The following is a 24,095-nucleotide window of genomic DNA, read 5'->3' on the forward strand; positions in this document are numbered from 1 at the left end:
CTCTAGTCTCTGTAGGCAAGGCTCTGGGAAGGGAACGAGTGTTCTCTACATCAACAGGGTGCTTTCATAGCCTGGGTGGGAGCCTCTCCTCAGACGCTCTACAGCTAAAAGGAAACTTGACGTGAGTCCTTTCCTCAAGGTAAAGCCTAGAATAGCCCTGCCGAAGTGGAAGCTTGGAGCGGAGTCCTTGAGGCATTAGTTTCAGGTCTGTTTCCTTTTAAGGTTAGTAAGCTTTTCAGGACACCGAGGACCTCGCCTGGGCACCTTATTCCCTGGAAGACCACCGAGTACCGGCAGTCTCCACTGGGCTACTAAGAAACATCCAGGCCCGGACACCTTTCCCAGTCACTCTGTGTATTTTGTGTGTAGGCCAACACACTGCACTCTTCCTTGGAAGAGCTAGATTTCCTCAGCTCTCCAACAGCCCCAGGAAATGTGTTCTCTCACGTCCTACATATCATGCAAATCTGCCTCATTGCCCTAGGCTGAGCAGCTCTGAGAAACCAAAACTGCTTCGCATTCCTTCTACAAAGTCATACCTTAAGACCCCATCCTTACAGGAGAAAGTCAGCTTGCGTTTCTGCTGTAACCAAAGCACAGATCTTCCTCTTACACTGCAGGGTTTTAGAAGAAGCTAAGCCAGATAGCCTACCTAGAGCGCTCCTTGGGGGAGGCTGTTGGCTACACGCAGAACTCCGTGCCAAATAAACTTTATTCAAGGAAGGGACCAGTGTTTAGCTAGAGTGTATATTTACTTGGTAGAAATCACAAGTAGGTAGGCCGCGTGTTCGCTGGAAACGGTGACCTTATGGCACAAGCCTTGCTTTCCCATTTTGAATGCTCCATGCATGCTGCCTTGAAGTTACCTAAATAACAGTTTTAGGACCAGTCTTTAGTCATTGTAGGCAGGGCTCTGGGAAGGGAACGAGTGTTCTCTGCATCAACAGGGTGCTTTCATAGCCTGGGTGGGAGCCTCTCCTCAGACGCCTTAGAGATAAAGGAAACTTGACGTGAGTTCTTTCCTCCAGGTAAAGCCTTGACTAGCCCTGCCGAAGCTGAGCTTGAAGCAGTTTCCTTGTGGCATTTGTTTTAGGTCTGTTTTCTTTTAAGTTTAGTAAGCTTGTCAAGACACCGAGGACCTCTCGTGGGCACCCTATTCCCTGCAAGAGCACCGAGTACCAGCAGGCTCCACTGGGCTACTAAGAAACATCCAGGCCCGGAAACGTTTCCCAGTCACTGTGTATTTTGTGTGTAGGGCAACACACTGCACTCTTCCTTGGAAGAGCTAGATTTCCTCAGCTCTCCAACAACTCCAGGCAATGTGTTCTCTCAATTCCTATATGTCATGCAAATCTCCCTCATTGCCCTAGGCTGAGCAGCACTGAGAAACCAAAACTGCAACGCATTCCTTCTTTAAAGTCAAACCTTAAGACCCCATCCTTACAGGAGAAAGTCGGCTTGCTTTCCTGCTGTAACCAAAGCACAGTTCTTCCTCTTACACTCCAGGGTTTTAGAAGAAGCAGAGCCCGATAGCCTACCCAGAGCGCTCCCAAGGGGAGGCGGTTGGCTACACGCAGAATTCCGTGCCAAATAAACTTTATTCAAGGAAGGGACCAGTGTGTAGCTAGAGTGTATATTTACTTGGTAGAAATCACAAGGAGGTAGGCTGCATGTTCGCTGGAACCGGGGAACTTATGGCACAAGCCTTGCTTACCCATTTTGAATGCTCCATTCAAGCTGCCTTGAAGCTACCTAAATTACAATTTTAGGACGGGTCTCTAGTGTCTGTAGGCAGGGCTCTGGGAAGGGAACGAGTGTTCTCTACATCAACAGGGTGCTTTCATAGACTGGGTAGGAGCCTCGCCTGCGACACTCTAGAGCTAAAAGGAAACTTGACGTGAGTCCTCTCCTCAAGGTAAAGCCTAGAATAGCCCTGCCGAAGTGGAAGCTTGGAGAGGAGTTCTTGAGGCATTAGTTTCAGGTCTGTTTTCTTTTAAGGTTAGTAAGCTTTTCAAGGCCCTGAGGACCTCTCCTGGGCACCCTATTCCCTGCAAGAACACCCAGTACCGGCAGGCTCCACTGGGCTACTAAGAAACATCCAGGCCCGGAAACTTTTCCCATTCACTCTTTGTATTTTGTGTGTAGGCCAACACACTACACTCTTCCTTGGAAGAGCTAGATTTCCTCAGCTCTCCAACAGCTCCAGGAAATGTGTTCTCTCACGTCCTACATATCATGCAAATCTGCCTCATTGCCCTAGGCTGACCGGCACTGAGAAACCAAAACTGCTTCACATTCCTTCTACAAAGTCATACCTTAACACCCCATCCTTACAGTAGAAAGTCGGCTTGCGTTTCTGCTGTAACCACAGCACAGTTCTTCCTCTTACACTCCAGGGTTTTAGAAGAAGCTAAGCCCGATAGCCTACCCAGAGCCATCCCTGGGGGAGGCGGTTGGCTACACGCAGAATTACGTGCCAAATAAACTTTATTCAAGGAAGGGACCAGTGTGTAGCTAGAGTGTATATTTACTTGGTAGAAATCACAAGGAGGTAGGCTGCATGTTCGCTGGAAACGGGGAACTTATGGCACAAGCCTTGCTTACCCATTTTGAATGCTCCATTCAAGCTGCCTTGAAGCTGCCTAAATAACAATTTTAGGACGGGTCTCTAGTCTCTGTAGGCAAGGCTCTGGGAAGGGAACGAGTGTTCTCTACATCAACAGGGTGCTTTCATAGCCTGGGTGGGAGCCTCTCCTCAGACGCCCTACAGCTAAAAGGAACTTGACGTGTGTCCTTTCCTCAAGGTAAAGCCTAGAATAGACCTGCCGAAGTGGAAGCTTGGAGCGGAGTCCTTGAGGCATTAGTTTCAGGTCTGTTTCCTTTTAAGGTTAGTAAGCTTTTCAGGACACCGAGGACCTCGCCTGGGCACCTTATTCCCTGGAAGACCACTGAGTACCGGCAGTCTCCACTGGGCTACTAAGAAACATCCAGGCCCGGACACCTTTCCCAGTCACTCTGTGTATTTTGTGTGTAGGCCAACACACTGCACTCTTCCTTGGAAGAGCTAGATTTCCTCAGCTCTCCAACAGCCCCAGGAAATGTGTTCTCTCACGTCCTACATATCATGCAAATCTGCCTCATTGCCCTAGGCTGAGCAGCTCTGAGAAACCAAAACTGCTTCGCATTCCTTCTACAAAGTCATACCTTAAGACCCCATCCTTACAGGAGAAAGTCAGCTTGCGTTTCTGCTGTAACCAAAGCACAGATCTTCCTCTTACACTGCAGGGTTTTAGAAGAAGCTAAGCCAGATAGCCTACCTAGAGCGCTCCTTGGGGGAGGCTGTTGGCTACACGCAGAACTCCGTGCCAAATAAACTTTATTCAAGGAAGGGACCAGTGTTTAGCTAGAGTGTATATTTACTTGGTAGAAATCACAAGTAGGTAGGCCGCGTGTTCGCTGGAAACGGTGACCTTATGGCACAAGCCTTGCTTTCCCATTTTGAATGCTCCATGCATGCTGCCTTGAAGTTACCTAAATAACAGTTTTAGGACCAGTCTTTAGTCATTGTAGGCAGGGCTCTGGGAAGGGAACGAGTGTTCTCTGCATCAACAGGGTGCTTTCATAGCCTGGGTGGGAGACTCTCCTCAGACGCCTTAGAGATAAAGGAAACTTGACGTGAGTTCTTTCCTCCAGGTAAAGCCTTGACTAGCCCTGCCGAAGCTGAGCTTGAAGCAGTTTCCTTGTGGCATTTGTTTTAGGTCTGTTTTCTTTTAAGTTTAGTAAGCTTGTCAAGACACCGAGGACCTCTCGTGGGCACCCTATTCCCTGCAAGAGCACCGAGTACCAGCAGGCTCCACTGGGCTACTAAGAAACATCCAGGCCCGGAAACGTTTCCCAGTCACTGTGTATTTTGTGTGTAGGGCAACACACTGCACTCTTCCTTGGAAGAGCTAGATTTCCTCAGCTCTCCAACAACTGCAGGCAATGTGTTCTCTCAATTCCTATATGTCATGCAAATCTCCCTCATTGCCCTAGGCTGAGCAGCACTGAGAAACCAAAACTGCAACGCATTCCTTCTTTAAAGTCAAACCTTAAGACCCCATCCTTACAGGAGAAAGTCGGCTTGCTTTCCTGCTGTAACCAAAGCACAGTTCTTCCTCTTACACTCCAGGGTTTTAGAAGAAGCAGAGCCCGATAGCCTACCCAGAGCGCTCCCAAGGGGAGGCGGTTGGCTACACGCAGAATTCCGTGCCAAATAAACTTTATTCAAGGAAGGGACCAGTGTGTAGCTAGAGTGTATATTTACTTGGTAGAAATCACAAGGAGGTAGGCTGCATGTTCGCTGGAACCGGGGAACTTATGGCACAAGCCTTGCTTACCCATTTTGAATGCTCCATTCAAGCTGCCTTGAAGCTACCTAAATTACAATTTTAGGACGGGTCTCTAGTGTCTGTAGGCAGGGCTCTGGGAAGGGAACGAGTGTTCTCTACATCAACAGGGTGCTTTCATAGACTGGGTAGGAGCCTCGCCTGCGACACTCTAGAGCTAAAAGGAAACTTGACGTGAGTCCTCTCCTCAAGGTAAAGCCTAGAATAGCCCTGCCGAAGTGGAAGCTTGGAGAGGAGTTCTTGAGGCATTAGTTTCAGGTCTGTTTTCTTTTAAGGTTAGTAAGCTTTTCAAGGCCCTGAGGACCTCGCCTGGGCACCCTATTCCCTGCAAGAACACCCAGTACCGGCAGGCTCCACTGGGCTACTAAGAAACATCCAGGCCCGGAAACTTTTCCCATTCACTCTTTGTATTTTGTGTGTAGGCCAACACACTACACTCTTCCTTGGAAGAGCTAGATTTCCTCAGCTCTCCAACAGCTCCAGGAAATGTGTTCTCTCACGTCCTACATATCATGCAAATCTGCCTCATTGCCCTAGGCTGACCGGCACTGAGAAACCAAAACTGCTTCACATTCCTTCTACAAAGTCATACCTTAACACCCCATCCTTACAGTAGAAAGTCGGCTTGCGTTTCTGCTGTAACCACAGCACAGTTCTTCCTCTTACACTCCAGGGTTTTAGAAGAAGCTAAGCCCGATAGCCTACCCAGAGCGATCCCTGGGGGAGGCGGTTGGCTACACGCAGAATTACGTGCCAAATAAACTTTATTCAAGGAAGGGACCGCTGTGTAGCTAGAGTGTATATTTACTTGGTAGAAATCACAAGGACGTAGGCTGCATGTTCGCTGGAAACGGGGAACTTATGGCACAAGCCTTGCTTACCCATTTTGAATGCTCCATTCAAGCTGCCTTGAAGCTGCCTAAATAACAATTTTAGGACGGGTCTCTAGTCTCTGTAGGCAAGGCTCTGGGAAGGGAACGAGTGTTCTCTACATCAACAGGGTGCTTTCATAGCCTGGGTGGGAGCCTCTCCTCAGACGCTCTACAGCTAAAAGGAAACTTGACGTGAGTCCTTTCCTCAAGGTAAAGCCTAGAATAGCCCTGCCGAAGTGGAAGCTTGGAGCGGAGTCCTTGAGGCATTAGTTTCAGGTCTGTTTCCTTTTAAGGTTAGTAAGCTTTTCAGGACACCGAGGACCTCGCCTGGGCACCTTATTCCCTGGAAGACCACCGAGTACCGGCAGTCTCCACTGGGCTACTAAGAAACATCCAGGCCCGGACACCTTTCCCAGTCACTCTGTGTATTTTGTGTGTAGGCCAACACACTGCACTCTTCCTTGGAAGAGCTAGATTTCCTCAGCTCTCCAACAGCCCCAGGAAATGTGTTCTCTCACGTCCTACATATCATGCAAATCTGCCTCATTGCCCTAGGCTGAGCAGCTCTGAGAAACCAAAACTGCTTCGCATTCCTTCTACAAAGTCATACCTTAAGACCCCATCCTTACAGGAGAAAGTCAGCTTGCGTTTCTGCTGTAACCAAAGCACAGATCTTCCTCTTACACTGCAGGGTTTTAGAAGAAGCTAAGCCAGATAGCCTACCTAGAGCGCTCCTTGGGGGAGGCTGTTGGCTACACGCAGAACTCCGTGCCAAATAAACTTTATTCAAGGAAGGGACCAGTGTTTAGCTAGAGTGTATATTTACTTGGTAGAAATCACAAGTAGGTAGGCCGCGTGTTCGCTGGAAACGGTGACCTTATGGCACAAGCCTTGCTTTCCCATTTTGAATGCTCCATGCATGCTGCCTTGAAGTTACCTAAATAACAGTTTTAGGACCAGTCTTTAGTCATTGTAGGCAGGGCTCTGGGAAGGGAACGAGTGTTCTCTGCATCAACAGGGTGCTTTCATAGCCTGGGTGGGAGCCTCTCCTCAGACGCCCTAGAGATAAAGGAAACTTGACGTGAGTTCTTTCCTCCAGGTAAAGCCTTGACTAGCCCTGCCGAAGCTGAGCTTGAAGCAGTTTCCTTGTGGCATTTGTTTTAGGTCTGTTTTCTTTTAAGGTTAGTAAGCTTGTCAAGACACCGAGGACCTCTCGTGGGCACCCTATTCCCTGCAAGAGCACCGAGTACCAGCAGGCTCCACTGGGCTACTAAGAAACATCCAGGCCCGGAAACGTTTCCCAGTCACTGTGTATTTTGTGTGTAGGGCAACACACTGCACTCTTCCTTGGAAGAGCTAGATTTCCTCAGCTCTCCAACAACTCCAGGCAATGTGTTCTCTCAATTCCTATATGTCATGCAAATCTCCCTCATTGCCCTAGGCTGAGCAGCACTGAGAAACCAAAACTGCAACGCATTCCTTCTTTAAAGTCCAACCTTAAGACCCCATCCTTACAGGAGAAAGTCGGCTTGCTTTCCTGCTGTAACCAAAGCACAGTTCTTCCTCTTACACTCCAGGGTTTTAGAAGAAGCAGAGCCCGATAGCCTACCCAGAGCGCTCCCAAGGGGAGGCGGTTGGCTACACGCAGAATTCCGTGCCAAATAAACTTTATTCAAGGAAGGGACCAGTGTGTAGCTAGAGTGTATATTTACTTGGTAGAAATCACAAGGAGGTAGGCTGCATGTTCGCTGGAACCGGGGAACTTATGGCACAAGCCTTGCTTACCCATTTTGAATGCTCCATTCAAGCTGCCTTGAAGCTACCTAAATTACAATTTTAGGACGGGTCTCTAGTGTCTGTAGGCAGGGCTCTGGGAAGGGAACGAGTGTTCTCTACATCAACAGGGTGCTTTCATAGACTGGGTAGGAGCCTCGCCTGCGACACTCTAGAGCTAAAAGGAAACTTGACGTGAGTCCTCTCCTCAAGGTAAAGCCTAGAATAGCCCTGCCGAAGTGGAAGCTTGGAGAGGAGTTCTTGAGGCATTAGTTTCAGGTCTGTTTTCTTTTAAGGTTAGTAAGCTTTTCAAGGCCCTGAGGACCTCGCCTGGGCACCCTATTCCCTGCAAGAACACCCAGTACCGGCAGGCTCCACTGGGCTACTAAGAAACATCCAGGCCCGGAAACTTTTCCCATTCACTCTTTGTATTTTGTGTGTAGGCCAACACACTACACTCTTCCTTGGAAGAGCTAGATTTCCTCAGCTCTCCAACAGCTCCAGGAACTGTGTTCTCTCACGTCCTACATATCATGCAAATCTGCCTCATTGCCCTAGGCTGACCGGCACTGAGAAACCAAAACTGCTTCACATTCCTTCTACAAAGTCATACCTTAACACCCGATCCTTACAGTAGAAAGTCGGCTTGCGTTTCTGCTGTAACCACAGCACAGTTCTTCCTCTTACACTCCAGGGTTTTAGAAGAAACTAAGCCCGATAGCCTACCCAGAGCGATCCCTGGGGGAGGCGGTTGGCTACACGCAGAATTACGTGCCAAATAAACTTTACTCAAGGAAGGGACCGGTGTGTAGCTAGAGTGTATATTTACTTGGTAGAAATCACAAGGACGTAGGCTGCATGTTCGCTGGAAACGGGGAACTTATGGCACAAGCCTTGCTTACCCATTTTGAATGCTCCATTCAAGCTGCCTTGAAGCTGCCTAAATAACAATTTTAGGACGGGTCTCTAGTCTCTGTAGGCAAGGCTCTGGGAAGGGAACGAGTGTTCTCTACATCAACAGGGTGCTTTCATAGCCTGGGTGGGAGCCTCTCCTCAGACGCTCTACACCTAAAAGGAAACTTGACGTGAGTCCTTTCCTCAAGGTAAAGCCTAGAATAGCCCTGCCGAAGTGGAAGCTTGGAGCGGAGTCCTTGAGGCATTAGTTTCAGGTCTGTTTCCTTTTAAGGTTAGTAAGCTTTTCAGGACACCGAGGACCTCGCCTGGGCACCTTATTCCCTGGAAGACCACCGAGTACCGGCAGTCTCCACTGGGCTACTAAGAAACATCCAGGCCCGGACACCTTTCCCAGTCACTCTGTGTATTTTGTGTGTAGGCCAACACACTGCACTCTTCCTTGGAAGAGCTAGATTTCCTCAGCTCTCCAACAGCCCCAGGAAATGTGTTCTCTCACGTCCTACATATCATGCAAATCTGCCTCATTGCCCTAGGCTGAGCAGCTCTGAGAAACCAAAACTGCTTCGCATTCCTTCTACAAAGTCATACCTTAAGACCCCATCCTTACAGGAGAAAGTCAGCTTGCGTTTCTGCTGTAACCAAAGCACAGATCTTCCTCTTACACTGCAGGGTTTTAGAAGAAGCTAAGCCAGATAGCCTACCTAGAGCGCTCCTTGGGGGAGGCTGTTGGCTACACGCAGAACTCCGTGCCAAATAAACTTTATTCAAGGAAGGGACCAGTGTTTAGCTAGAGTGTATATTTACTTGGTAGAAATCACAAGTAGGTAGGCCGCGTGTTCGCTGGAAACGGTGACCTTATGGCACAAGCCTTGCTTTCCCATTTTGAATGCTCCATGCATGCTGCCTTGAAGTTACCTAAATAACAGTTTTAGGACGAGTCTTTAGTCATTGTAGGCAGGGCTCTGGGAAGGGAACGAGTGTTCTCTGCATCAACAGGGTGCTTTCATAGCCTGGGTGGGAGCCTCTCCTCAGACGCCCTAGAGATAAAGGAAACTTGACGTGAGTTCTTTCCTCCAGGTAAAGCCTTGACTAGCCCTGCCGAAGCTGAGCTTGAAGCAGTTTCCTTGTGGCATTTGTTTTAGGTCTGTTTTCTTTTAAGGTTAGTAAGCTTGTCAAGACACCGAGGACCTCTCGTGGGCACCCTATTCCCTGCAAGAGCACCGAGTACCAGCAGGCTCCACTGGGCTACTAAGAAACATCCAGGCCCGGAAACGTTTCCCAGTCACTGTGTATTTTGTGTGTAGGGCAACACACTGCACTCTTCCTTGGAAGAGCTAGATTTCCTCAGCTCTCCAACAACTCCAGGCAATGTGTTCTCTCAATTCCTATATGTCATGCAAATCTCCCTCATTGCCCTAGGCTGAGCAGCACTGAGAAACCAAAACTGCAACGCATTCCTTCTTTAAAGTCAAACCTTAAGACCCCATCCTTACAGGAGAAAGTCGGCTTGCTTTCCTGCTGTAACCAAAGCACAGTTCTTCCTCTTACACTCCAGGGTTTTAGAAGAAGCAGAGCCCGATAGCCTACCCAGAGCGCTCCCAAGGGGAGGCGGTTGGCTACACGCAGAATTCCGTGCCAAATAAACTTTATTCAAGGAAGGGACCAGTGTGTAGCTAGAGTGTATATTTACTTGGTAGAAATCACAAGGAGGTAGGCTGCATGTTCGCTGGAACCGGGGAACTTATGGCACAAGCCTTGCTTACCACTTTTGAATGCTCCATTCAAGCTGCCTTGAAGCTACCTAAATAACAATTTTAGGACGGGTCTCTAGTGTCTGTAGGCAGGGCTCTGGGAAGGGAACGAGTGTTCTCTACATCAACAGGGTGCTTTCATAGACTGGGTAGGAGCCTCGCCTGCGACACTCTAGAGCTAAAAGGAAACTTGACGTGAGTCCTCTCCTCAAGGTAAAGCCTAGAATAGCCCTGCCGAAGTGGAAGCTTGGAGCGGAGTTCTTGAGGCATTAGTTTCAGGTCTGTTTTCTTTTAAGGTTAGTAAGCTTTTCAAGGCCCTGAGGACCTCTCCTGGGCACCCTATTCCCTGCAAGAACACCCAGTACCGGCAGGCTCCACTGGGCTACTAAGAAACATCCAGGCCCGGACACCTTTCCCAGTCACTCTGTGTATTTTGTGTGTAGGCCAACACACTGCACTCTTCCTTGGAAGAGCTAGATTTCCTCAGCTCTCCAACAGCCCCAGGAAATGTGTTCTCTCACGTCCTACATATCATGCAAATCTGCCTCATTGCCCTAGGCTGAGCAGCTCTGAGAAACCAAAACTGCTTCGCATTCCTTCTACAAAGTCATACCTTAAGACCCCATCCTTACAGGAGAAAGTCAGCTTGCGTTTCTGCTGTAACCAAAGCACAGATCTTCCTCTTACACTGCAGGGTTTTAGAAGAAGCTAAGCCAGATAGCCTACCTAGAGCGCTCCTTGGGGAGGCTGTTGGCTACACGCAGAACTCCGTGCCAAATAAACTTTATTCAAGGAAGGGACCAGTGTTTAGCTAGAGTGTATATTTACTTGGTAGAAATCACAAGTAGGTAGGCCGCGTGTTCGCTGGAAACGGTGACCTTATGGCACAAGCCTTGCTTTCCCATTTTGAATGCTCCATGCATGCTGCCTTGAAGTTACCTAAATAACAGTTTTAGGACGAGTCTTTAGTCATTGTAGGCAGGGCTCTGGGAAGGGAACGAGTGTTCTCTGCATCAACAGGGTGCTTTCATAGCCTGGGTGGGAGCCTCTCCTCAGACGCCCTAGAGATAAAGGAAACTTGACGTGAGTTCTTTCCTCCAGGTAAAGCCTTGACTAGCCCTGCCGAAGCTGAGCTTGAAGCAGTTTCCTTGTGGCATTTGTTTTAGGTCTGTTTTCTTTTAAGGTTAGTAAGCTTGTCAAGACACCGAGGACCTCTCGTGGGCACCCTATTCCCTGCAAGAGCACCGAGTACCAGCAGGCTCCACTGGGCTACTAAGAAACATCCAGGCCCGGAAACGTTTCCCAGTCACTGTGTATTTTGTGTGTAGGGCAACACACTGCACTCTTCCTTGGAAGAGCTAGATTTCCTCAGCTCTCCAACAACTCCAGGCAATGTGTTCTCTCAATTCCTATATGTCATGCAAATCTCCCTCATTGCCCTAGGCTGAGCAGCACTGAGAAACCAAAACTGCAACGCATTCCTTCTTTAAAGTCCAACCTTAAGACCCCATCCTTACAGGAGAAAGTCGGCTTGCTTTCCTGCTGTAACCAAAGCACAGTTCTTCCTCTTACACTCCAGGGTTTTAGAAGAAGCAGAGCCCGATAGCCTACCCAGAGCGCTCCCAAGGGGAGGCGGTTGGCTACACGCAGAATTCCGTGCCAAATAAACTTTATTCAAGGAAGGGACCAGTGTGTAGCTAGAGTGTATATTTACTTGGTAGAAATCACAAGGAGGTAGGCTGCATGTTCGCTGGAACCGGGGAACTTATGGCACAAGCCTTGCTTACCCATTTTGAATGCTCCATTCAAGCTGCCTTGAAGCTACCTAAATTACAATTTTAGGACGGGTCTCTAGTGTCTGTAGGCAGGGCTCTGGGAAGGGAACGAGTGTTCTCTACATCAACAGGGTGCTTTCATAGACTGGGTAGGAGCCTCGCCTGCGACACTCTAGAGCTAAAAGGAAACTTGACGTGAGTCCTCTCCTCAAGGTAAAGCCTAGAATAGCCCTGCCGAAGTGGAAGCTTGGAGAGGAGTTCTTGAGGCATTAGTTTCAGGTCTGTTTTCTTTTAAGGTTAGTAAGCTTTTCAAGGCCCTGAGGACCTCGCCTGGGCACCCTATTCCCTGCAAGAACACCCAGTACCGGCAGGCTCCACTGGGCTACTAAGAAACATCCAGGCCCGGAAACTTTTCCCATTCACTCTTTGTATTTTGTGTGTAGGCCAACACACTACACTCTTCCTTGGAAGAGCTAGATTTCCTCAGCTCTCCAACAGCTCCAGGAACTGTGTTCTCTCACGTCCTACATATCATGCAAATCTGCCTCATTGCCCTAGGCTGACCGGCACTGAGAAACCAAAACTGCTTCACATTCCTTCTACAAAGTCATACCTTAACACCCGATCCTTACAGTAGAAAGTCGGTTTGCGTTTCTGCTGTAACCACAGCACAGTTCTTCCTCTTACACTCCAGGGTTTTAGAAGAAACTAAGCCCGATAGCCTACCCAGAGCGATCCCTGGGGGAGGCGGTTGGCTACACGCAGAATTACGTGCCAAATAAACTTTACTCAAGGAAGGGACCGGTGTGTAGCTAGAGTGTATATTTACTTGGTAGAAATCACAAGGACGTAGGCTGCATGTTCGCTGGAAACGGGGAACTTATGGCACAAGCCTTGCTTACCCATTTTGAATGCTCCATTCAAGCTGCCTTGAAGCTGCCTAAATAACAATTTTAGGACGGGTCTCTAGTCTCTGTAGGCAAGGCTCTGGGAAGGGAACGAGTGTTCTCTACATCAACAGGGTGCTTTCATAGCCTGGGTGGGAGCCTCTCCTCAGACGCTCTACAGCTAAAAGGAAACTTGACGTGAGTCCTTTCCTCAAGGTAAAGCCTAGAATAGCCCTGCCGAAGTGGAAGCTTGGAGCGGAGTCCTTGAGGCATTAGTTTCAGGTCTGTTTCCTTTTAAGGTTAGTAAGCTTTTCAGGACACCGAGGACCTCGCCTGGGCACCTTATTCCCTGGAAGACCACCGAGTACCGGCAGTCTCCACTGGGCTACTAAGAAACATCCAGGCCCGGACACCTTTCCCAGTCACTCTGTGTATTTTGTGTGTAGGCCAACACACTGCACTCTTCCTTGGAAGAGCTAGATTTCCTCAGCTCTCCAACAGCCCCAGGAAATGTGTTCTCTCACGTCCTACATATCATGCAAATCTGCCTCATTGCCCTAGGCTGAGCAGCTCTGAGAAACCAAAACTGCTTCGCATTCCTTCTACAAAGTCATACCTTAAGACCCCATCCTTACAGGAGAAAGTCAGCTTGCGTTTCTGCTGTAACCAAAGCACAGATCTTCCTCTTACACTGCAGGGTTTTAGAAGAAGCTAAGCCAGATAGCCTACCTAGAGCGCTCCTTGGGGGAGGCTGTTGGCTACACGCAGAACTCCGTGCCAAATAAACTTTATTCAAGGAAGGGACCAGTGTTTAGCTAGAGTGTATATTTACTTGGTAGAAATCACAAGTAGGTAGGCCGCGTGTTCGCTGGAAACGGTGACCTTATGGCACAAGCCTTGCTTTCCCATTTTGAATGCTCCATGCATGCTGCCTTGAAGTTACCTAAATAACAGTTTTAGGACGAGTCTTTAGTCATTGTAGGCAGGGCTCTGGGAAGGGAACGAGTGTTCTCTGCATCAACAGGGTGCTTTCATAGCCTGGGTGGGAGCCTCTCCTCAGACGCCCTAGAGATAAAGGAAACTTGACGTGAGTTCTTTCCTCCAGGTAAAGCCTTGACTAGCCCTGCCGAAGCTGAGCTTGAAGCAGTTTCCTTGTGGCATTTGTTTTAGGTCTGTTTTCTTTTAAGGTTAGTAAGCTTGTCAAGACACCGAGGACCTCTCGTGGGCACCCTATTCCCTGCAAGAGCACCGAGTACCAGCAGGCTCCACTGGGCTACTAAGAAACATCCAGGCCCGGAAACGTTTCCCAGTCACTGTGTATTTTGTGTGTAGGGCAACACACTGCACTCTTCCTTGGAAGAGCTAGATTTCCTCAGCTCTCCAACAACTCCAGGCAATGTGTTCTCTCAATTCCTATATGTCATGCAAATCTCCCTCATTGCCCTAGGCTGAGCAGCACTGAGAAACCAAAACTGCAACGCATTCCTTCTTTAAAGTCCAACCTTAAGACCCCATCCTTACAGGAGAAAGTCGGCTTGCTTTCCTGCTGTAACCAAAGCACAGTTCTTCCTCTTACACTCCAGGGTTTTAGAAGAAGCAGAGCCCGATAGCCTACCCAGAGCGCTCCCAAGGGGAGGCGGTTGGCTACACGCAGAATTCCGTGCCAAATAAACTTTATTCAAGGAAGGGACCAGTGTGTAGCTAGAGTGTATATTTACTTGGTAGAAATCACAAGGAGGTAGGCTGCATGTTCGCTGGAACCGGGGAACTTATGGCACAAGCCTTGCTTACCCATTTTGAATGCTCCATTCAAGCTGCCTTGAAGCTACCTAAATTACAATTTTAGGACGGGTCTCTAGTGTCTGTAGGCAGGGCTCTGGGAAGGGAACGAGTGTTCTCTACATCAACAGGGTGCTTTCATAGACTGGGTAGGAGCCTCGCCTGCGACACTCTAGAGCTAAAAGGAAACTTGACGTGAGTCCTCTCCTCAAGGTAAAGCCTAGAATAGCCCTGCCGAAGTGGAAGCTTGGAGAGGAGTTCTTGAGGCATTAGTTTCAGGTCTGTTTTCTTTTAAGGTTAGTAAGCTTTTCAAGGCCCTGAGGACCTCGCCTGGGCACCCTATTCCCTGCAAGAACACCCAGTACCGGCAGGCTCCACTGGGCTACTAAGAAACATCCAGGCCCGGAAACTTTTCCCATTCACTCTTTGTATTTTGTGTGTAGGCCAACACACTACACTCTTCCTTGGAAGAGCTAGATTTCCTCAGCTCTCCAACAGCTCCAGGAACTGTGTTCTCTCACGTCCTACATATCATGCAAATCTGCCTCATTGCCCTAGGCTGACCGGCACTGAGAAACCAAAACTGCTTCACATTCCTTCTACAAAGTCATACCTTAACACCCGATCCTTACAGTAGAAAGTCGGTTTGCGTTTCTGCTGTAACTACAGCACAGTTCTTCCTCTTACACTCCAGGGTTTTAGAAGAAACTAAGCCCGATAGCCTACCCAGAGCGATCCCTGGGGGAGGCGGTTGGCTACACGCAGAATTACGTGCCAAATAAACTTTACTCAAGGAAGGGACCGGTGTGTAGCTAGAGTGTATATTTACTTGGTAGAAATCACAAGGACGTAGGCTGCATGTTCGCTGGAAACGGGGAACTTATGGCACAAGCCTTGCTTACCCATTTTGAATGCTCCATTCAAGCTGCCTTGAAGCTGCCTAAATAACAATTTTAGGACGGGTCTCTAGTCTCTGTAGGCAAGGCTCTGGGAAGGGAACGAGTGTTCTCTACATCAACAGGGTGCTTTCATAGCCTGGGTGGGAGCCTCTCCTCAGACGCTCTACAGCTAAAAGGAAACTTGACGTGAGTCCTTTCCTCAAGGTAAAGCCTAGAATAGCCCTGCCGAAGTGGAAGCTTGGAGCGGAGTCCTTGAGGCATTAGTTTCAGGTCTGTTTCCTTTTAAGGTTAGTAAGCTTTTCAGGACACCGAGGACCTCGCCTGGGCACCTTATTCCCTGGAAGACCACCGAGTACCGGCAGTCTCCACTGGGCTACTAAGAAACATCCAGGCCCGGACACCTTTCCCAGTCACTCTGTGTATTTTGTGTGTAGGCCAACACACTGCACTCTTCCTTGGAAGAGCTAGATTTCCTCAGCTCTCCAACAGCCCCAGGAAATGTGTTCTCTCACGTCCTACATATCATGCAAATCTGCCTCATTGCCCTAGGCTGAGCAGCTCTGAGAAACCAAAACTGCTTCGCATTCCTTCTACAAAGTCATACCTTAAGACCCCATCCTTACAGGAGAAAGTCAGCTTGCGTTTCTGCTGTAACCAAAGCACAGATCTTCCTCTTACACTGCAGGGTTTTAGAAGAAGCTAAGCCAGATAGCCTACCTAGAGCGCTCCTTGGGGGAGGCTGTTGGCTACACGCAGAACTCCGTGCCAAATAAACTTTATTCAAGGAAGGGACCAGTGTTTAGCTAGAGTGTATATTTACTTGGTAGAAATCACAAGTAGGTAGGCCGCGTGTTCGCTGGAAACGGTGACCTTATGGCACAAGCCTTGCTTTCCCATTTTGAATGCTCCATGCATGCTGCCTTGAAGTTACCTAAATAACAGTTTTAGGACGAGTCTTTAGTCATTGTAGGCAGGGCTCTGGGAAGGGAACGAGTGTTCTCTGCATCAACAGGGTGCTTTCATAGCCTGGGTGGGAGCCTCTCCTCAGACGCCCTAGAGATAAAGGAAACTTGACGTGAGTTCTTTCCTCCAGGTAAAGCCTTGACTAGCCCTGCCGAAGCTGAGCTTGAAGCAGTTTCCTTGTGGCATTTGTTTTAGGTCTGTTTTCTTTTAAGGTTAGTAAGCTTGTCAAGACACCGAGGACCTCTCGTGGGCACCCTATTCCCTGCAAGAGCACCGAGTACCAGCAGGCTCCACTGGGCTACTAAGAAACATCCAGGCCCGGAAACGTTTCCCAGTCACTGTGTATTTTGTGTGTAGGGCAACACACTGCACTCTTCCTTGGAAGAGCTAGATTTCCTCAGCTCTCCAACAACTCCAGGCAATGTGTTCTCTCAATTCCTATATGTCATGCAAATCTCCCTCATTGCCCTAGGCTGAGCAGCACTGAGAAACCAAAACTGCAACGCATTCCTTCTTTAAAGTCCAACCTTAAGACCCCATCCTTACAGGAGAAAGTCGGCTTGCTTTCCTGCTGTAACCAAAGCACAGTTCTTCCTCTTACACTCCAGGGTTTTAGAAGAAGCAGAGCCCGATAGCCTACCCAGAGCGCTCCCAAGGGGAGGCGGTTGGCTACACGCAGAATTCCGTGCCAAATAAACTTTATTCAAGGAAGGGACCAGTGTGTAGCTAGAGTGTATATTTACTTGGTAGAAATCACAAGGAGGTAGGCTGCATGTTCGCTGGAACCGGGGAACTTATGGCACAAGCCTTGCTTACCCATTTTGAATGCTCCATTCAAGCTGCCTTGAAGCTACCTAAATTACAATTTTAGGACGGGTCTCTAGTGTCTGTAGGCAGGGCTCTGGGAAGGGAACGAGTGTTCTCTACATCAACAGGGTGCTTTCATAGACTGGGTAGGAGCCTCGCCTGCGACACTCTAGAGCTAAAAGGAAACTTGACGTGAGTCCTCTCCTCAAGGTAAAGCCTAGAATAGCCCTGCCGAAGTGGAAGCTTGGAGCGGAGTTCTTGAGGCATTAGTTTCAGGTCTGTTTTCTTTTAAGGTTAGTAAGCTTTTCAAGGCCCTGAGGACCTCGCCTGGGCACCCTATTCCCTGCAAGAACACCCAGTACCGGCAGGCTCCACTGGGCTACTAAGAAACATCCAGGCCCGGAAACTTTTCCCATTCACTCTTTGTATTTTGTGTGTAGGCCAACACACTACACTCTTCCTTGGAAGAGCTAGATTTCCTCAGCTCTCCAACAGCTCCAGGAACTGTGTTCTCTCACGTCCTACATATCATGCAAATCTGCCTCATTGCCCTAGGCTGACCGGCACTGAGAAACCAAAACTGCTTCACATTCCTTCTACAAAGTCATACCTTAACACCCCATCCTTACAGTAGAAAGTCGGCTTGCGTTTCTGCTGTAACCACAGCACAGTTCTTCCTCTTACACTCCAGGGTTTTAGAAGAAACTAAGCCCGATAGCCTACCCAGAGCGATCCCTGGGGGAGGCGGTTGGCTACACGCAGAATTACGTGCCAAATAAACTTTACTCAAGGAAGGGACCGGTGTGTAGCTAGAGTGTATATTTACTTGGTAGAAATCACAAGGAGGTAGGCTGCATGTTCGCTGGAAACGGGGAACTTATGGCACAAGCCTTGCTTACCCATTTTGAATGCTCCATTCAAGCTGCCTTGAAGCTGCCTAAATAACAATTTTAGGACGGGTCTCTAGTCTCTGTAGGCAAGGCTCTGGGAAGGGAACGAGTGTTCTCTACATCAACAGGGTGCTTTCATAGCCTGGGTGGGAGCCTCTCCTCAGACGCTCTACAGCTAAAAGGAAACTTGACGTGAGTCCTTTCCTCAAGGTAAAGCCTAGAATAGCCCTGCCGAAGTGGAAGCTTGGAGCGGAGTCCTTGAGGCATTAGTTTCAGGTCTGTTTCCTTTTAAGGTTAGTAAGCTTTTCAGGACACCGAGGACCTCGCCTGGGCACCTTATTCCCTGGAAGACCACCGAGTACCGGCAGTCTCCACTGGGCTACTAAGAAACATCCAGGCCCGGACACCTTTCCCAGTCACTCTGTGTATTTTGTGTGTAGGCCAACACACTGCACTCTTCCTTGGAAGAGCTAGATTTCCTCAGCTCTCCAACAGCCCCAGGAAATGTGTTCTCTCACGTCCTACATATCATGCAAATCTGCCTCATTGCCCTAGGCTGAGCAGCTCTGAGAAACCAAAACTGCTTCGCATTCCTTCTACAAAGTCATACCTTAAGACCCCATCCTTACAGGAGAAAGTCAGCTTGCGTTTCTGCTGTAACCAAAGCACAGATCTTCCTCTTACACTGCAGGGTTTTAGAAGAAGCTAAGCCAGATAGCCTACCTAGAGCGCTCCTTGGGGGAGGCTGTTGGCTACACGCAGAACTCCGTGCCAAATAAACTTTATTCAAGGAAGGGACCAGTGTTTAGCTAGAGTGTATATTTACTTGGTAGAAATCACAAGTAGGTAGGCCGCGTGTTCGCTGGAAACGGTGACCTTATGGCACAAGACTTGCTTTCCCATTTTGAATGCTCCATGCATGCTGCCTTGAAGTTACCTAAATAACAGTTTTAGGACGAGTCTTTAGTCATTGTAGGCAGGGCTCTGGGAAGGGAACGAGTGTTCTCTGCATCAACAGGGTGCTTTCATAGCCTGGGTGGGAGCCTCTCCTCAGACGCCCTAGAGATAAAGGAAACTTGACGTGAGTTCTTTCCTCCAGGTAAAGCCTTGACTAGCCCTGCCGAAGCTGAGCTTGAAGCAGTTTCCTTGTGGCATTTGTTTTAGGTCTGTTTTCTTTTAAGGTTAGTAAGCTTGTCAAGACACCGAGGACCTCTCGTGGGCACCCTATTCCCTGCAAGAGCACCGAGTACCAGCAGGCTCCACTGGGCTACTAAGAAACATCCAGGCCCGGAAACGTTTCCCAGTCACTGTGTATTTTGTGTGTAGGGCAACACACTGCACTCTTCCTTGGAAGAGCTAGATTTCCTCAGCTCTCCAACAACTCCAGGCAATGTGTTCTCTCAATTCCTATATGTCATGCAAATCTCCCTCATTGCCCTAGGCTGAGCAGCACTGAGAAACCAAAACTGCAACGCATTCCTTCTTTAAAGTCAAACCTGAAGACCCCATCCTTACAGGAGAAAGTCGGCTTGCTTTCCTGCTGTAACCAAAGCACAGTTCTTCCTCTTACACTCCAGGGTTTTAGAAGAAGCAGAGCCCGATAGCCTACCCAGAGCGCTCCCAAGGGGAGGCGGTTGGCTACACGCAGAATTCCGTGCCAAATAAACTTTATTCAAGGAAGGGACCAGTGTGTAGCTAGAGTGTATATTTACTTGGTAGAAATCACAAGGAGGTAGGCTGCATGTTCGCTGGAACCGGGGAACTTATGGCACAAGCCTTGCTTACCCATTTTGAATGCTCCATTCAAGCTGCCTTGAAGCTACCTAAATTACAATTTTAGGACGGGTCTCTAGTGTCTGTAGGCAGGGCTCTGGGAAGGGAACGAGTGTTCTCTACATCAACAGGGTGCTTTCATAGACTGGGTAGGAGCCTCGCCTGCGACACTCTAGAGCTAAAAGGAAACTTGACGTGAGTCGTCTCCTCAAGGTAAAGCCTAGAATAGCCCTGCCGAAGTGGAAGCTTGGAGAGGAGTTCTTGAGGCATTAGTTTCAGGTCTGTTTTCTTTTAAGGTTAGTAAGCTTTTCAAGGCCCTGAGGACCTCGCCTGGGCACCCTATTCCCTGCAAGAACACCCAGTACCGGCAGGCTCCACTGGGCTACTAAGAAACATCCAGGCCCGGAAACTTTTCCCATTCACTCTTTGTATTTTGTGTGTAGGCCAACACACTACACTCTTCCTTGGAAGAGCTAGATTTCCTCAGCTCTCCAACAGCTCCAGGAACTGTGTTCTCTCACGTCCTACATATCATGCAAATCTGCCTCATTGCCCTAGGCTGACCGGCACTGAGAAACCAAAACTGCTTCACATTCCTTCTACAAAGTCATACCTTAACACCCCATCCTTACAGTAGAAAGTCGGCTTGCGTTTCTGCTGTAACCACAGCACCGTTCTTCCTCTTACACTCCAGGGTTTTAGAAGAAACTAAGCCCGATAGCCTACCCAGAGCGATCCCTGGGGGAGGCGGTTGGCTACACGCAGAATTACGTGCCAAATAAACTTTACTCAAGGAAGGGACCGGTGTGTAGCTAGAGTGTATATTTACTTGGTAGAAATCACAAGGACGTAGGCTGCATGTTCGCTGGAAACGGGGAACTTATGGCACAAGCCTTGCTTACCCATTTTGAATGCTCCATTCAAGCTGCCTTGAAGCTGCCTAAATAACAATTTTAGGACGGGTCTCTAGTCTCTGTAGGCAAGGCTCTGGGAAGGGAACGAGTGTTCTCTACATCAACAGGGTGCTTTCATAGCCTGGGTGGGAGCCTCTCCTCAGACGCTCTACAGCTAAAAGGAAACTTGACGTGACTCCTTTCCTCAAGGTAAAGCCTAGAATAGCCCTGCCGAAGTGGAAGCTTGGAGCGGAGTCCTTGAGGCATTAGTTTCAGGTCTGTTTCCTTTTAAGGTTAGTAAGCTTTTCAGGACACCGAGGACCTCGCCTGGGCACCTTATTCCCTGGAAGACCACCGAGTACCGGCAGTCTCCACTGGGCTACTAAGAAACATCCAGGCCCGGACACCTTTCCCAGTCACTCTGTGTATTTTGTGTGTAGGCCAACACACTGCACTCTTCCTTGGAAGAGCTAGATTTCCTCAGCTCTCCAACAGCCCCAGGAAATGTGTTCTCTCACGTCCTACATATCATGCAAATCTGCCTCATTGCCCTAGGCTGAGCAGCTCTGAGAAACCAAAACTGCTTCGCATTCCTTCTACAAAGTCATACCTTAAGACCCCATCCTTACAGGAGAAAGTCAGCTTGCGTTTCTGCTGTAACCAAAGCACAGATCTTCCTCTTACACTGCAGGGTTTTAGAAGAAGCTAAGCCAGATAGCCTACCTAGAGCGCTCCTTGGGGGAGGCTGTTGGCTACACGCAGAACTCCGTGCCAAATAAACTTTATTCAAGGAAGGGACCAGTGTTTAGCTAGAGTGTATATTTACTTGGTAGAAATCACAAGTAGGTAGGCCGCGTGTTCGCTGGAAACGGTGACCTTATGGCACAAGCCTTGCTTTCCCATTTTGAATGCTCCATGCATGCTGCCTTGAAGTTACCTAAATAACAGTTTTAGGACGAGTCTTTAGTCATTGTAGGCAGGGCTCTGGGAAGGGAACGAGTGTTCTCTGCATCAACAGGGTGCTTTCATAGCCTGGGTGGGAGCCTCTCCTCAGACGCCCTAGAGATAAAGGAAACTTGACGTGAGTTCTTTCCTCCAGGTAAAGCCTTGACTAGCCCTGCCGAAGCTGAGCTTGAAGCAGTTTCCTTGTGGCATTTGTTTTAGGTCTGTTTTCTTTTAAGGTTAGTAAGCTTGTCAAGACACCGAGGACCTCTCGTGGGCACCCTATTCCCTGCAAGAGCACCGAGTACCAGCAGGCTCCACTGGGCTACTAAGAAACATCCAGGCCCGGAAACGTTTCCCAGTCACTGTGTATTTTGTGTGTAGGGCAACACACTGCACTCTTCCTTGGAAGAGCTAGATTTCCTCAGCTCTCCAACAACTCCAGGCAATGTGTTCTCTCAATTCCTATATGTCATGCAAATCTCCCTCATTGCCCTAGGCTGAGCAGCACTGAGAAACCAAAACTGCAACGCATTCCTTCTTTAAAGTCAAACCTTAAGACCCCATCCTTACAGGAGAAAGTCGGCTTGCTTTCCTGCTGTAACCAAAGCACAGTTCTTCCTCTTACACTCCAGGGTTTTAGAAGAAGCAGAGCCCGATAGCCTACCCAGAGCGCTCCCAAGGGGAGGCGGTTGGCTACACGCAGAATTCCGTGCCAAATAAACTTTATTCAAGGAAGGGACCAGTGTGTAGCTAGAGTGTATATTTACTTGGTAGAAATCACAAGGAGGTAGGCTGCATGTTCGCTGGAACCGGGGAACTTATGGCACAAGCCTTGCTTACCACTTTTGAATGCTCCATTCAAGCTGCCTTGAAGCTACCTAAATAACAATTTTAGGACGGGTCTCTAGTGTCTGTAGGCAGGGCTCTGGGAAGGGAACGAGTGTTCTCTACATCAACAGGGTGCTTTCATAGACTGGGTAGGAGCCTCGCCTGCGACACTCTAGAGTTAAAGGAAACTTGACGTGAGTCCTCTCCTCAAGGTAAAGCCTAGAATAGCCCTGCCGAAGCTGAGCTTGAAGCAGTTTCCTTGTGGCATTTGTTTTAGGTCTGTTTTCTTTTAAGGTTAGTAAGCTTGTCAAGACACCGAGGACCTCTCGTGGGCACCCTATTCCCTGCAAGAGCACCGAGTACCAGCAGGCTCCACTGGGCTACTAAGAAACATCCAGGCCCGGAAACGTTTCCCAGTCACTGTGTATTTTGTGTGTAGGGCAACACACTGCACTCTTCCTTGGAAGAGCTAGATTTCCTCAGCTCTCCAACAACTCCAGGCAATGTGTTCTCTCAATTCCTATATGTCATGCAAATCTCCCTCATTGCCCTAGGCTGAGCAGCACTGAGAAACCAAAACTGCAACGCATTCCTTCTTTAAAGTCAAACCTTAAGACCCCATCCTTACAGGAGAAAGTCGGCTTGCTTTCCTGCTGTAACCAAAGCACAGTTCTTCCTCTTACACTCCAGGGTTTTAGAAGAAGCAGAGCCCGATAGCCTACCCAGAGCGCTCCCAAGGGGAGGCGGTTGGCTACACGCAGAATTCCGTGCCAAATAAACTTTATTCAAGGAAGGGACCAGTGTGTAGCTAGAGTGTATATTTACTTGGTAGAAATCACAAGGAGGTAGGCTGCATGTTCGCTGGAACCGGGGAACTTATGGCACAAGCCTTGCTTACCCATTTTGAATGCTCCATTCAAGCTGCCTTGAAGCTACCTAAATTACAATTTTAGGACGGGTCTCTAGTGTCTGTAGGCAGGGCTCTGGGAAGGGAACGAGTGTTCTCTACATCAACAGGGTGCTTTCATAGACTGGGTAGGAGCCTCGCCTGCGACACTCTAGAGCTAAAAGGAAACTTGACGTGAGTCGTCTCCTCAAGGTAAAGCCTAGAATAGCCCTGCCGAAGTGGAAGCTTGGAGAGGAGTTCTTGAGGCATTAGTTTCAGGTCTGTTTTCTTTTAAGGTTAGTAAGCTTTTCAAGGCCCTGAGGACCTCGCCTGGGCACCCTATTCCCTGCAAGAACACCCAGTACCGGCAGGCTCCACTGGGCTACTAAGAAACATCCAGGCCCGGAAACTTTTCCCATTCACTCTTTGTATTTTGTGTGTAGGCCAACACACTACACTCTTCCTTGGAAGAGCTAGATTTCCTCAGCTCTCCAACAGCTCCAGGAACTGTGTTCTCTCACGTCCTACATATCATGCAAATCTGCCTCATTGCCCTAGGCTGACCGGCACTGAGAAACCAAAACTGCTTCACATTCCTTCTACAAAGTCATACCTTAACACCCCATCCTTACAGTAGAAAGTCGGCTTGCGTTTCTGCTGTAACCACAGCACCGTTCTTCCTCTTACACTCCAGGGTTTTAGAAGAAACTAAGCCCGATAGCCTACCCAGAGCGATCCCTGGGGGAGGCGGTTGGCTACACGCAGAATTACGTGCCAAATAAACTTTACTCAAGGAAGGGACCGGTGTGTAGCTAGAGTGTATATTTACTTGGTAGAAATCACAAGGACGTAGGCTGCATGTTCGCTGGAAACGGGGAACTTATGGCACAAGCCTTGCTTACCCATTTTGAATGCTCCATTCAAGCTGCCTTGAAGCTGCCTAAATAACAATTTTAGGACGGGTCTCTAGTCTCTGTAGGCAAGGCTCTGGGAAGGGAACGAGTGTTCTCTACATCAACAGGGTGCTTTCATAGCCTGGGTGGGAGCCTCTCCTCAGACGCTCTACAGCTA

Source organism: Balaenoptera physalus (genome assembly GCF_965194825.1).
Source record: "Balaenoptera physalus genome assembly, chromosome: 17".
Lineage (NCBI taxonomy): Eukaryota > Metazoa > Chordata > Mammalia > Artiodactyla > Balaenopteridae > Balaenoptera > Balaenoptera physalus.